Source organism: Bufo bufo, chromosome 2 (assembly GCF_905171765.1).
Source record: "Bufo bufo chromosome 2, aBufBuf1.1, whole genome shotgun sequence".
Lineage (NCBI taxonomy): Eukaryota > Metazoa > Chordata > Amphibia > Anura > Bufonidae > Bufo > Bufo bufo.
Window position 1 is genome coordinate 338,769,390 of NC_053390.1, and position 12,898 is coordinate 338,782,287.

Sequence of the window (12,898 nt, forward strand, 5' to 3'; positions counted from 1 at the left end):
GTAGCATGGGAGATGGGTGGTCTCGTAGGGTGTCTTGCATTGAAATCTGCTGCAATGACCCGGTTACTGCGTTCACCAGACATCAACACAATTTCTATCCGCTCCTCACGTGTTAACCTCGGCGACATGTCAATGGCTGTAAACAAAGAGAAACTTGTAAATATCTAATGAAAGAATAAAGTTCCGTTAAAACCAAGCACACCATTGTTTTTCGTGTGAAATTCCCAATAAGTTTGATGTGTCACATGACCCTCTTTCTATTGAAAAAACAAAAGTTGGATTCAAAATGTCCGACTTCAAAATGGCCGCCATGGTCACCACCCATCTTGAAAAGTTTCCCCCCTCACATATACTAATGTGCCACAAACAGGAAGTTAATATCACCAACCATTCCCATTTTATTAAGGTGTATCCATATAAATGGCCCACCCTGTATATATATATATATATATATATATATATATATATATATATATATATATATATAAAAAATTAGAGCACTACTACTCATATCCAGATATAAAAAAAACTTTTTTTTTACTATTTTACTATTGATGACCTGTCATCAGGATAGGTCATCAATATGTGGTAAATTTGCTGTGGGGCCCAGTCAGTTCTAGCTACGCCCCTGAATCTGGGCTTTATGAAAGAGTGGCCAGAAAGATGCCTCTCCTCAGTAAAAAACACATTAAAGTTTGCAAACACCTAAAGGATTCTCAGACTGTGAGAAACAAGATTCTCTGGTCTGATGAAACCAAGATTGAACTTTTTGGCCTCAATTATACAGTAAGTGTCATGTTTGGAGGAAACCAGACACTGCTAATCACCTGCCAAATACCATCCTTACAGTAAAGCATGTGATGGCAGCATCATGCTGCGGAGGTGTTTTTCAGTGGCTGGGACAGAGAGATTGGTCAGAGTTGAAGGAAAGCTGAGTGGAAAAAGTATAGAGATATTCTTAATGAAAACCTGACCCAGAGTGCTCTGGACCTCAGACTCAGCCAACAGTTTACTTGCCAACAAGACAATGACCCTAAGCTTACAGCCAAGACAACACAGGACAGGCTTAGGGAAAATTATGTGAATGTCCTTGTGTGGCCCAGCCTGAGCCCTAAATTGAAACCAAACATCTCTGGATAGACCTGAAAACTGTTCCCATCTAATTTGAAAGAGCTCGAGAGGATCTGTAGAAAAGAATGCCACAAAAGCCCTAAGTCTAGGTATGCAAACTGTGTGTTGTGGCATCATACCCAAGAAGGATGGAGGCTCTAATCACTACCAAAGGTGCTTAAACGAAGTACTAAGTAAAGGATCTGAATACTTATTTCAATGCAAGATTTATGTTTTTCCATCTCAATAAATTAGCAAAAATTTCTAAAATCCTGTTTTCACTTTGTCATTATGGGGTATTGAGTGGAGAATGATGCGGAAATAATGTAACTTTTTAAAAAAAAAATTAGCACAAGGCCTCAGACTTTCAGAATGCACTGTATAGACACCATGCATCATCTGAACTAGCCTGTGTTCATATAAAAACTGGGTAGATTATTTAACAAGCTGAATAAACAGATAATATTTGCATGTAACTTTTCAGTGCCCCCCTCCCAAAATGAATTTAACTGGTGGCCCAAGGCACTGTCCACCTCTTAAAATAGAAACGTGGACCATTTCATACCATGGGAGATCCAACAGCAAGCATTCTATTTTAAGCAAAGGAAGTTATATCTCACTGAGACATTGATACCATTTATTTCGTAATAAAACAATAACTAGCAACAAAACAGTGTTTTAAGGTACGTACACACTTTTCCTGTGGAAATGACTCAGTTTCATAATGTTCCCATTATTTTTGGGCGGGAGAAAAAGTCTTGTCTGCAGGCAGGACTTTTTTTCCCATCCAAAATAAAGAGAACATGGCCAAAAGGATCTTTCAGTTTTTTTTTTTTTAAACTTTGAAGTTAATGAATGACGGATATAAATAAACATGATCTGTTGTGTGCAGTTTGAGTTTTTTCATTGCCCTAGTGAGCTCTAGTGTATTATGTGAGCTCCGGAGACAGCACTACAGCATGATTTTGTGTGCTGGATACTGGCCTCCCAGTGAATACTTTTGACAATGTATTTTTGTGTCTATGCATATTTGTCTTTATTAAAAGGGGATTTGTAGCTGTTCATTAAATTTCTATTTTATTTTAGTATAATTATATCACGTACAGTGGATATAAAAAGTCTACACACCCCTGTTAAAATGTCAGGTTTCTGTGATGTAAAAAAATGAGACAAAGATAAATAATTTCAGAACTTTTTCCACCTTTAATGTGACCTATAAACTGTACAACTCAATTGAAAAACAAACAAATCTTTTAGGTACAGGGAAGAAAAAATATAAAAATAAAATAATATGGTTGCATAAGTGTGCACACCCATAAACTAATACTTTGTTGAAGCACCTTTTGTTTTTTTACAGCACTCAGTCTTTTTGGGTATGAGTCTATCAGCATGGCACATTTTGACTGGGCAAGATTTGCCCACTCTTCTTTGCAAAAACACTCCAAATCTGTCAGATTGCGAGGGCATCTCCTGTGCACAGCCTCCTTCAGATCACCACACAGATTTTCAAACGGATTCAGGTCTGGGCTCAGGCTGGGCCATTCCAAAACTTTAATCTTCTTCTGGTGAAGCCATTCCTTTGTTGATTTAAATGTATGCTTTGGGTCGTTGTCATGCTGAAAGATGAAGTTCTTCTTCATGTTCAGCTTTCTAGCAGAAGCCTGAAGGTTTTGTGCCAATATTGACTGGTATTTGGAACTGTTCATAAATTCCCTCTAGCTTAACTAAGGCCCCAGTTCCAGCTGAAGAAAAACAGCCCCATAGCATGATGCTGCCACCACCATGCTTCACTGTGGGTATGGTGTTCTTTTGGTGATGTGCAGTGTTGTTTTTGCGCCAAACATATCTTTTGGAATTATGGCCCAAAAGTTCAACCTTGGTTTCATCAGACCATAACACCTTTTCCCACATGCTTTTGGGAGACTTCAGATGTGTTTTTGCAAAATGTAGCCTGGCTTGGATGTTTTTCTTCATAAGAAAAGGCTTTCGTCTTGCCACTCTACCCCATAGCCAAGACATATGAAGAATACGGGAGATTGTTGTCACATGTACCACACAGCCAGTACTTGACAGATATTCCTGCTGCTCCTTTAATGTTGCTGTAGGCCTTTTGGTCACCTCCCAGACCAGTTTTCTTCTCGTATTTTCATCAATTTTGGAGGCACATCCAGTTCTTGGTAATGTCACTGTTGTGCCATATTTTCTTCACTTGATGATGACTGTCTTCACTGTGTTCCATGGTAAATCTAGTGCCTTGGAAATTCTTTTGTACTCTTCTCCTGACTGATACCTTTTAACAATGAGATCCCTTTGATGCTTTGGAAGCTCTCTGTGGACCATGGCTTTTGCTGTGGGATGCGACTAAGAAAATTTCAGGAAAGACCAACTAGAGCAGCTGAACTTTATTTGGGGTTAATCAGAGGCACTTTAAATGATGACAGGTGTATGCTGACTCATATTTAACATGATTTTGAATGTGATTGCTTAATTCTGAACACAGCTACATCCCCAGTTATAAGAGGGTGTGCACACTTATGCAACCACATTATTATTTTTTATGTTTTGTTTTCTTCCCTCCACCTAAAAGATTTCAGTTTGTTTTTCAATTGAGTGGTACAATTTATAGGTCACATTAAGGACTTATATTAGGTGGTGATTTATCTTTGTCTCATTTTTTTACATCACAGAAACCTGACATTTTAACAGGGGTGTGTAGACTTTTTATATCCACTGTATATATGGTATTTCTATATCTCTCATCATTAATATATTTTTGAAAACATTTTTTATTTGTGTATTTTTGGTTCCTTTTTTTTTTTGCTTACTGGTTTCAAGTAATTTTTCATATTGTTTTAATTTTTAACTTGGTTTATTTTAGAGGTCTTCTTAAGAAATCTGTTTTTATTATGTTTTTACCAAGTAAAAACAATACAAAAAAGAAAGTAGAAGTCTAGCCGATAAATTGTGCACCATAAGAGTGTTTACCCAGCATAAATGGATTATGTGGTATAGCAGTAAATCAGAGCATTTTTTCATGTAGGTGGACGCTGGAACAGCTGGACTGCAGTTCCATGATTATGCCTAGGACAAAAAACCCACAAAGGAACCATTGCCAAATAAAACTGTCTAAGGGAAGACAAATTAAAGTTAAGAACCATGTAATAAAATGTTGCCCATGAGAGTGGGTGAGCAAGCGCGACAGCTAGTACTTATAAGTCATCCAGGGACCCAAAGTTTTCAGGATCTTATGTCTAGAGTTTGTCTCTCAGCCATAAAGCTTCTCCAAGCAAAAAAGTTGGTCTACATTTGCCCACAACTGAGCAATCTTCATAGGGTCTCTCTAAAAAAGAGAAATCAACAGCTCGGAGATTAAATTTAACCAGCAGGAGAGCAGGTTTGAGCGATAGTATTGGTAAAGATCTGGGTGTGCAAAAACTCTTCGTTGTTTCTTTTGGGTCAAATAAGTATATGCTAGCTGGTTTTATGGAGAAAAAGGATTTAGGTAATTTAATAGAACTGTTTGCAGGACATAAAGGAGGCGGAGCTGTGGCAAAAATGTTTTAGGTGCATTTTTCCTTTCCATTCATGAGATGAAACAAGTCTGACAAACTCACAAAGTGCCATTGACCTTGATGCGGGCAGATGGGGATGAATAGAGAGATTTGACCGCTCTAATGAGAGCTGGGGTAAAATGGAAATTTCAGTTGTGTGGCATCCATATAATGTCAATTTATTCGATTGAACATATATTTTTTTCTGCATCTGTACCTAATAGCATAACAGGAAGGTTGTGTTCATTAGCATAGTAGATAGCATGGATTAGTCTAGTAGTGTTAAATGCACCCTCTCTTATGAGCACAAATCCCATTTTCTCAGGTCCCACTAAGTCTGACAAAACATGGTCGACTCTAGTGGCACAGTCTTTGCCCACTCATCTATATTAAAGCGAACCTTTCACCTGGATTTCACTTAATAAACTATTACCAGTACCTTATAGATTATCCTCATTCTGTTTCAATGCATTCTTGTGCCGCTTTCCTGGGATGTATATTCATGAAAAAAAACGACTTATAAAGTCCTTGTCTCCAGCTCCTGAAGTCACGCTAGAAGTCAAGGGGGTAGCCCTTCCCTCACTCCGGGCTGTAACTCCCCTGCCCTAACCCCTCCTCTAAGTAGTGTAACTGACACCCGCGCTTGTACAGGCGGCGCATGCGCCATCGGTTTCAGTAGCAGCGCGATCCCGTCTATCGCGCGGACTCAAGCGCGATCCTGTAACTGAATCGCGCATGCGCCGTCCCCGATGCCTGCCTGTCTTCTCTTCCTCACGCGCGATTCAGTTACAGGATCGCGCTTGAGTCCGACGGCGCATGCGCCGCCTGTACAAGCGTGGTCCCGGCGACTGAGCCGGGTGTCAATTACACTACTTAGAGGAGGGGTTAGGGCAGGGGAGTTACAGCCCGGAGTGAGGGAAGGGCTACCCCCTTGACTTCTAGCGTGACTTCAGGAGCTGGAGACGAGGACTTTATAAGTTGTTTTTTTCATGAATATACATCCCAGGAAAGCGGCACAAGAATGCATTGAAACAGAATGAGGATAATCTATAAGGTACTGGTAATAGTTTATTAAGTGAAATCCAGGTGAAAGGTTAGCTTTAAGTGAAGAAATAGAGCAGTAGCTTGAACAAAGCATTGCCATCATTGGAGATTATGGTGATGAAAACAAGTGAGTTTTAATAGGATCAGAACTCTTTGGAGATCGCTTTTATCTCTGAGGGGAGTTTAGTGCTTGAGCAGTGTTTGATAGCATGAATAAAAGTTTTCTCCGTATGTTTTTTGATCAAGAAAGATGTAAATAATGCTTAAATTTACAGATGAGAAAGGCCTTTGCAGATGTGTGGTTTAACAAGTTTCTCAATTGAGTTCCAAGAGAGTAGAGATCCTCTTGGGCGGAAAGTGCTTTAGAGTGATTGCATAGATTTTCTATATTATAAATTTGGGATAGAAGGAAGTTGAGATGCTTTTCTCATAGTTTTTTTTCACAGTGGAAGAGATACTAAAAGTACCTCTCATAACCACTTCATGTGATTCCCAAATAACAGGGGGAGGGGGTAGACATCTGGTCTGTCATTATTCGGAAAGAAAGTCTTCCAGATGAAAGGTTTGAGTTTAGAATCTTGGAAAAATCATTTCATTATTCATTTCATGTATACACTCTCCTAGGGTGGTAGTGCGGTGTCCCACTACGTGACCGTGGGAACCGCAAACCTGTTTTTATTATGTTTTAATGTCATGTAATATGCCTGCATTTTGTACTTCATCTCATGTCATATTCTCCCATGTCACAATGTGATTCCACAGGCCTAGTTAGGGTGTACTACACTTGTATATATATATATATATATATATATATATATATATACACTGCTCAAAAAAATAAAGGGAACACAAAAATAACACATCCTAGATCTGAGTTAATTAAATATTCTTCTGAAATACTTTGTTCTTTACATAGTTGAATGTGCTGACAACAAAATCACAAAAAAAATCAAAAATGTAAATCAAATTTTTCAACCCATGGAGGTCTGGATTTGGAGTCACACTCAAAATTAAAGTGGAAAAACACACTACAGGCTGATCCAACTTTGATGTAATGTCCTTAAAACAAGTCAAAATGAGGCTCAGTAGTGTGTGTGGCCTCCACGTGCCTGTATGACCTCCCTACAACGCCTGTGCATGCTCCTGATGAGTTGGCAGACGGTCTCCTGAGGGATCTTCTCCCAGACCTGGACTAAAGCATCTGCCAACTCCTGGACAGTCTGTGGTGCAACGTGACGTTGGTGGATAGAGCGAGACATGATGTCCCAGATGTGCTCAATTGGATTCAGGTCTGGGGAACGGGCGGGCCAGTCCATAGCATCAATGCCTTCATCTTGCAGGAACTGCTGACACACTCCAGCCACATGAGGTCTAGCATTGTCTTGCATTAGGAGGAACCCAGGGCCAACCGCACCAGCATATGGTCTCACAAGGGGTTTGAGGATCTCATCTCGGTACCTAATGGCAGTCAGGCTACCTCTGGCGAGCACATGGAGGGCTGTGCGGCCCTCCAAAGAAATGCCACCCCACACCATTACTGACCCAATGCCAAACCGGTCATGCTGGAGGATGTTGCAGGCAGCAGAACGTTCTCCACGGTGTCTCCAGACTCTGTCACGTCTGTCACATGTGCTCAGTGTGAACCTGCTTTCATCTGTGAAGAGCACAGGGCGCCAGTGGCGAATTTGCCAATCTTGGTGTTCTCTGGCAAATGCCAAACGTCCTGCACGGTGTTGGGCTGTAAGTACAACCCGCACCTGTGGACGTCGGGCCCTCATATCACCCTCATGGAGTCTGTTTCTGACCGTTTGAGCAGACACATGCACATTTGTGGCCTGCTGGAGGTCATTTTGCAGGGCTCTGGCAGTGCTCCTCCTGTTCCTCCTTGCACAAAGGCGGAGGTAGCGGTCCTGCTGCTGGGTTGTTGCCCTCCTACGGCCTCCTCCACATCTCCTGATGTACTGGCCTGTCTCCTGGTAGCGCCTCCATGCTCTGGACACTACGCTGACAGACACAGCAAACCTTCTTGGCACAGCTCGCATTGATGTGCCATCCTGGATAAGCTGCACTACCTGAGCCACTTGTGTGGGTTGTAGACTCCGTCTCATGCTACCAGTAGAGTGAAAGCACCGCCAGCATTTAAAAGTGACCAAAACATCAGCCAGGAAGCATAGGAACTGAGAAATGGTCTGTGTTCACCACCTGCAGAACCACTCCTTTATTGGGGGTGTCTTGCTAATTGCCTATAATTTCCACCTGTTGTCTATCCCATTTGCACAACAGCATGTGAAATTGATTGTCACTCAGTGTTGCTTCCTAAGTGGACAGTTTGATTTCACAGAAGTGTGATTGACTTGGAGTTACATTGTGTTGTTTAAGTGTTCCCTTTATTTTTTTGAGCAGTGTATATATAGATTAGCTCAGACCTAGGACTTGCATTTTCCTTTCCCCCATATGCATGAGAGACTGCATTTAATATCTGGCTGTACCAAGAAACTGTTATTACTTGGATGTACTGTTACCAGGATTTATCTTCAGTAAAGTTCAACCCTGGATTTCATCCTTCTTGTCTCAATCTCAAGTTCCTCAATTAACACTAAGTAAATGGTTGTACCTCCATACAAAAGGTACTGGCGTCACGACTACAAGGGTCCTTGCCATAGGCACATTAATACAGACCATCAAGGGCACCTCGAACCACCATCTGGCCTGTGTCTCTTACACCAAAGTGTGCCCCAGAGAATTCCTGTGCCGTTCTCCTCTTCACTCATGCGAGCCTGCCCAGGGACGACGTAACCGTAAGTAACCAGAACTGTATTTACCTCCGCCCACCTATTGCTCACACCGTGACCTCACGTATAATTCCCCTGTTTGGTCTGGCATACCGCAGGAGCTAAGGTGAAAAACAAAGGAGGTAGGAGCTTGGTCCGAAATTTAGATCATGTCTAGTTCAAATTCTGATATACAGGGAGTGCAGAATTATTAGGCAAGTTGTATTTTTGAGGATTAATTTTATTATTGAACAACAACCATGTTCTCAATGAACCCAAAAAACTCATTAATATCAAAGCTGAATATTTTTGGAAGTAGTTTTTAGTTTGTTTTTAGTTTTAGCTATTTTAGGGGGATATCTGTGTGTGCAGGTGACTATTACTGTGCATAATTATTAGGCAACGTAACAAAAAACAAATATATACCCATTTCAATTATTTATTTTTACCAGGGAAACCAATATAACATCTCAACATTCACAAATATACATTTCTGACATTCAAAAACAAAACAAAAACAAATTAGTGACCAATATAGCCACCTTTCTTTGCAAGGACACTCAAAAGCCTGCCATCCATGGATTCTGTCAGTGTTTTGATCTGTTCACCATCAACATTGCGTGCAGCAGCAACCACAGCCTCCCAGACACTGTTCAGAGAGGTGTACTGTTTTCCCTCCTTGTAAATCTCACATTTAATGATGGACCACAGGTTCTCAATGGGGTTCAGATCAGGTGAACAAGGAGGCCATGTCATTAGATTTTCTTCTTTTATACCCTTTCTTGCCAGCCACGCTGTGGAGTACTTGGACGCGTGTGATGGAGCATTGTCCTGCATGAAAATCATGTTTTTCTTGAAGGATGCAGACTTCTTCCTGTACCACTGCTTGAAGAAGGTGTCTTCCAGAAACTGGCAGTAGGACTGGGAGTTGAGCTTGACTCCATCCTCAACCCGAAAAGGCCCCACAAGCTCATCTTTGATGATACCAGCCCAAACCAGTACTCCACCTCCACCTTGCTGGCGTCTGAGTCGGACTGGAGCTCTCTGCCCTTTACCAATCCAGCCACGGGCCCATCCATCTGGCCCATCAAGACTCACTCTCATTTCATCAGTCCATAAAACCTTAGAAAAATCAGTCTTGAGATATTTCTTGGCCCAGTCTTGACATTTCAGCTTGTGTGTCTTGTTCAGTGGTGGTCGTCTTTCAGCCTTTCTTACCTTGGCCATGTCTCTGAGTATTGCACACCTTGTGCTTTTGGGCACTCCAGTGATGTTGCAGCTCTGAAATATGGCCAAACTGGTGGCAAGTGGCATCTTGGCAGCTGCACGCTTGACTTTTCTCAGTTCATGGGCAGTTATTTTGCGCCTTGGTTTTTCCACACGCTTCTTGCGACCCTGTTGACTATTTTGAATGAAACGCTTGATTGTTCGATGATCATGCTTCAGAAGCTTTGCAATTTTAAGAGTGCTGCATCCCTCTGCAAGATATCTCACTATTTTTGACTTTTCTGAGCCTGTCAAGTCCTTCTTTTGACCCATTTTGCCAAAGGAAAGGAAGTTGCCTAATAATTATGCACACCTAATATAGGGTGTTGATGTCATTAGACCACACCCCTTCTCATTACAGAGATGCACATCACCTAATATGCTTAATTGGTAGTAGGCTTTCGAGCCTATACAGCTTGGAGTAAGACAACATACATAAAGAGGATGATGTAGTCAAAATACTCATTTGCCTAATAATTCTGCACGCAGTGTAGAATAGATTGTGAGGTAGGGTATAAACAGATAGTAATATATATGGTGTCTGTTTTAGAAAAAAAAAGTGCAGTCCTTTTGAGAGGAAAGAGGTGTTCTCCATGTATCTCTAAGGTTGAGGGAAGAAAGGATAATTTTAAGTTTCCACAGTGATTGATTAATTTGTGACTAATCAAGGGGTATTTGCTAGTAGAATCTAGGGCCATTTCAATGGAGATGTTAAAAGGGTTGTCTCACTTCAGCAAGAAGCATTTATCATATAGAGAAAGTTAATACAAGGCACTTACTAATGCATTTTTATTATCCATAATGCATCATAATGCATCACATTATACACTTCTCGCTTCCATGGTTATGACTAGTGTTGAGCACGAATATTCGAATAACAAATTTTTATTGCGAATATCGCCACTTCGAGAATTCGCGAATATTTTGAATATAGTGCTATATATTCGTTATATCGAATATTCGCCATTTTTTTTCCATCCGAAAACATGATTCCTCTCTGCTTCTTGCTTGTGGGCAAATGAGAAGGAAGCAATGTCAAGTTCACAACCATACTTAGTGCACCAATCAGTAATCTGTAGTCAGACCTGCTAAAATGTGAAGTTGCACGTAGTGCGAAAAAATATTCTAATCACTGCCGATTAGCGCAATATATATTGGAGCACTTGACTCTATCTGCATATAAAGCTATTCTAATGTTCTGCCTTGCCAACCATTTTCTCCAGTCTCAGGAAACTTATACCAGCTTGAAAAATGTAGCCAAAGTGACCCACACCTGTATTTCGCATTACGAATTCGCATTACGCGATTTTTACATTGCTGATTTTTCGAATTCAAGAAAATAATCTCGAATTCTCGAAATTTGCAAATATATGACGAATATTCTACAAAATATTTGTGAAATATCGCAATTTCTAATATAGCCCCTGCCGCTCATCACTAGTTATGACCACCCTGCAATTCGTCAATAGTGGTTGTGCTTGCACACTATAGGAAAAAACACTGACCTCTCTAGTAGCCTTCAACAGTGATACATAAAGCGGAGGAGGCCTAGAGACAGCAAGTTGTTTGTGGAAAGTATTGCCTTTTGGAGGGGAATAGCCAATGGAGTGCAATAGTACAGTACTACAGTATGATGCATTTCTATTAGAGATGGTTCAAATATCCTCCTATGTGATTGACAGCTTAGGGTTGCTTATGTAAAATGACCAGCGGTGATGCCAAGAGCACCAGTATGTTAAGGCCGGTAGAGGTGGTGTTGCACATATGCTGAAAGTATGGTCAATAATTCCAATGTGCGAAGGGTGCGGGCTGGAATGAACAAACACATAACCTTCAGTATGGGGATACAGGAAATGTAGCAGTAAATCCTGTCCTCCCACATTAATACACATCTCTATATTCAATAATACATTCTCAATAACAGGTATAACTTTCCTATATAAGATATTAAACCATTAACATGAGAGTTGCTCTTGGATTCTTTAATCTGCATCACAGTAAACCAATAGTGCAGTATAATATCATAGAGTGACTTCAGCTTCTATAGTAATCATAGTCACTACATATTAGTACCATGTGAAACCTCATTGTACTTCACTAGCACTTGTGCATATTTTATATACTCACACTGCATCACAGCAGCCTTGGCTGATTATAGGAATGTGTTTTACATCATTTTAGCCTATTTATGGCTCTGAATTTGTGTTCCCTTACCTGGAATGAACAAACACATAACCTTCAGTATGGGGATACAGGAAATATAGCAGTAAATCCTGTCCTCCCATAAACCAAGATCTGCGTTATTCAGTTCCCCTTTGCTGTTTGTAGCTCTGCTATTCAAGCTTTCTCTCTGCTGCCATCTACTGGTGGTTAATAGCAATGTCATGAATTTAATATAATACAGTCATACTTGTGGACTGTTGAAGCTAGACATTATAAAGATATTAGTTTATTCTTATTGGGTGCCTATTTTTGACATCTCTTACACTCTCCCCCACAAAATGTAATGTCGTCCTCGACATACGCAGACTTTAGTATGAGAATCATAATTCTCTTGCTCATCTTCCACAATCATGGGGAGCCAAGGTTAAATAGTAACAGATTTACTTGAGGAACTGTCCTCCTTGCGACATCTACTCCCGGTTATGTCACAGTTTCCCACCTGGCCCACAGCGCTATGAAGCCTGGGGGAATATTGTTGCCTTTAGCTAACTAGTACAAACCCCTTTAACACAGATTTGTGCATGTTATTGTGAAGATAAGAATTTATATAAAACTAGGGGACACCTTATTACTTTTGTCCCTTTTTTTTTCTCTTTACCTAGTTTTCATTGTTTGAAGGTTATTCTACTTGGAGTGTCTGCAGTAAGAGTGCAAGAAAGTTCCTTTTGTTAACCACAGAACATAACATTTAACATTTTCAACATAAGAAGATAATAATAAACCATAGCGTTGAAGACATGGATACGGTTACCAATTTTTAGAATCCTCAGTAAAAAGGTCTGAGCTTAGATACCAGTTAGGGTAAACTTGTGGGGTATAAACACAGTCTATAACCTTTACTGCTGCATTCCTGGCAACATTACTGGGTTGACCCAAAGTGTCATAAGTCAGGACTTTTGGCTGTCTCCTGGTTCTGCTGGGTTGTTTCCGGCG

At 40.6% G+C, this 12,898-nt stretch overlaps 1 long non-coding RNA gene across 1 annotated transcript in view; it reads left to right on the forward strand.

Annotated features, from left to right (window-relative positions):
- Positions 1-781: 781 nt before the first annotated feature.
- Positions 782-12,898, forward strand: part of LOC120991499 — a 29,854-nt gene continuing 17,737 nt past the window's right edge. Inside the window, exon 1 of the long non-coding RNA XR_005776692.1 lies at positions 782-792. This is a non-coding gene — a long non-coding RNA (uncharacterized LOC120991499). The remainder of the gene's footprint in view (positions 793-12,898) is intronic.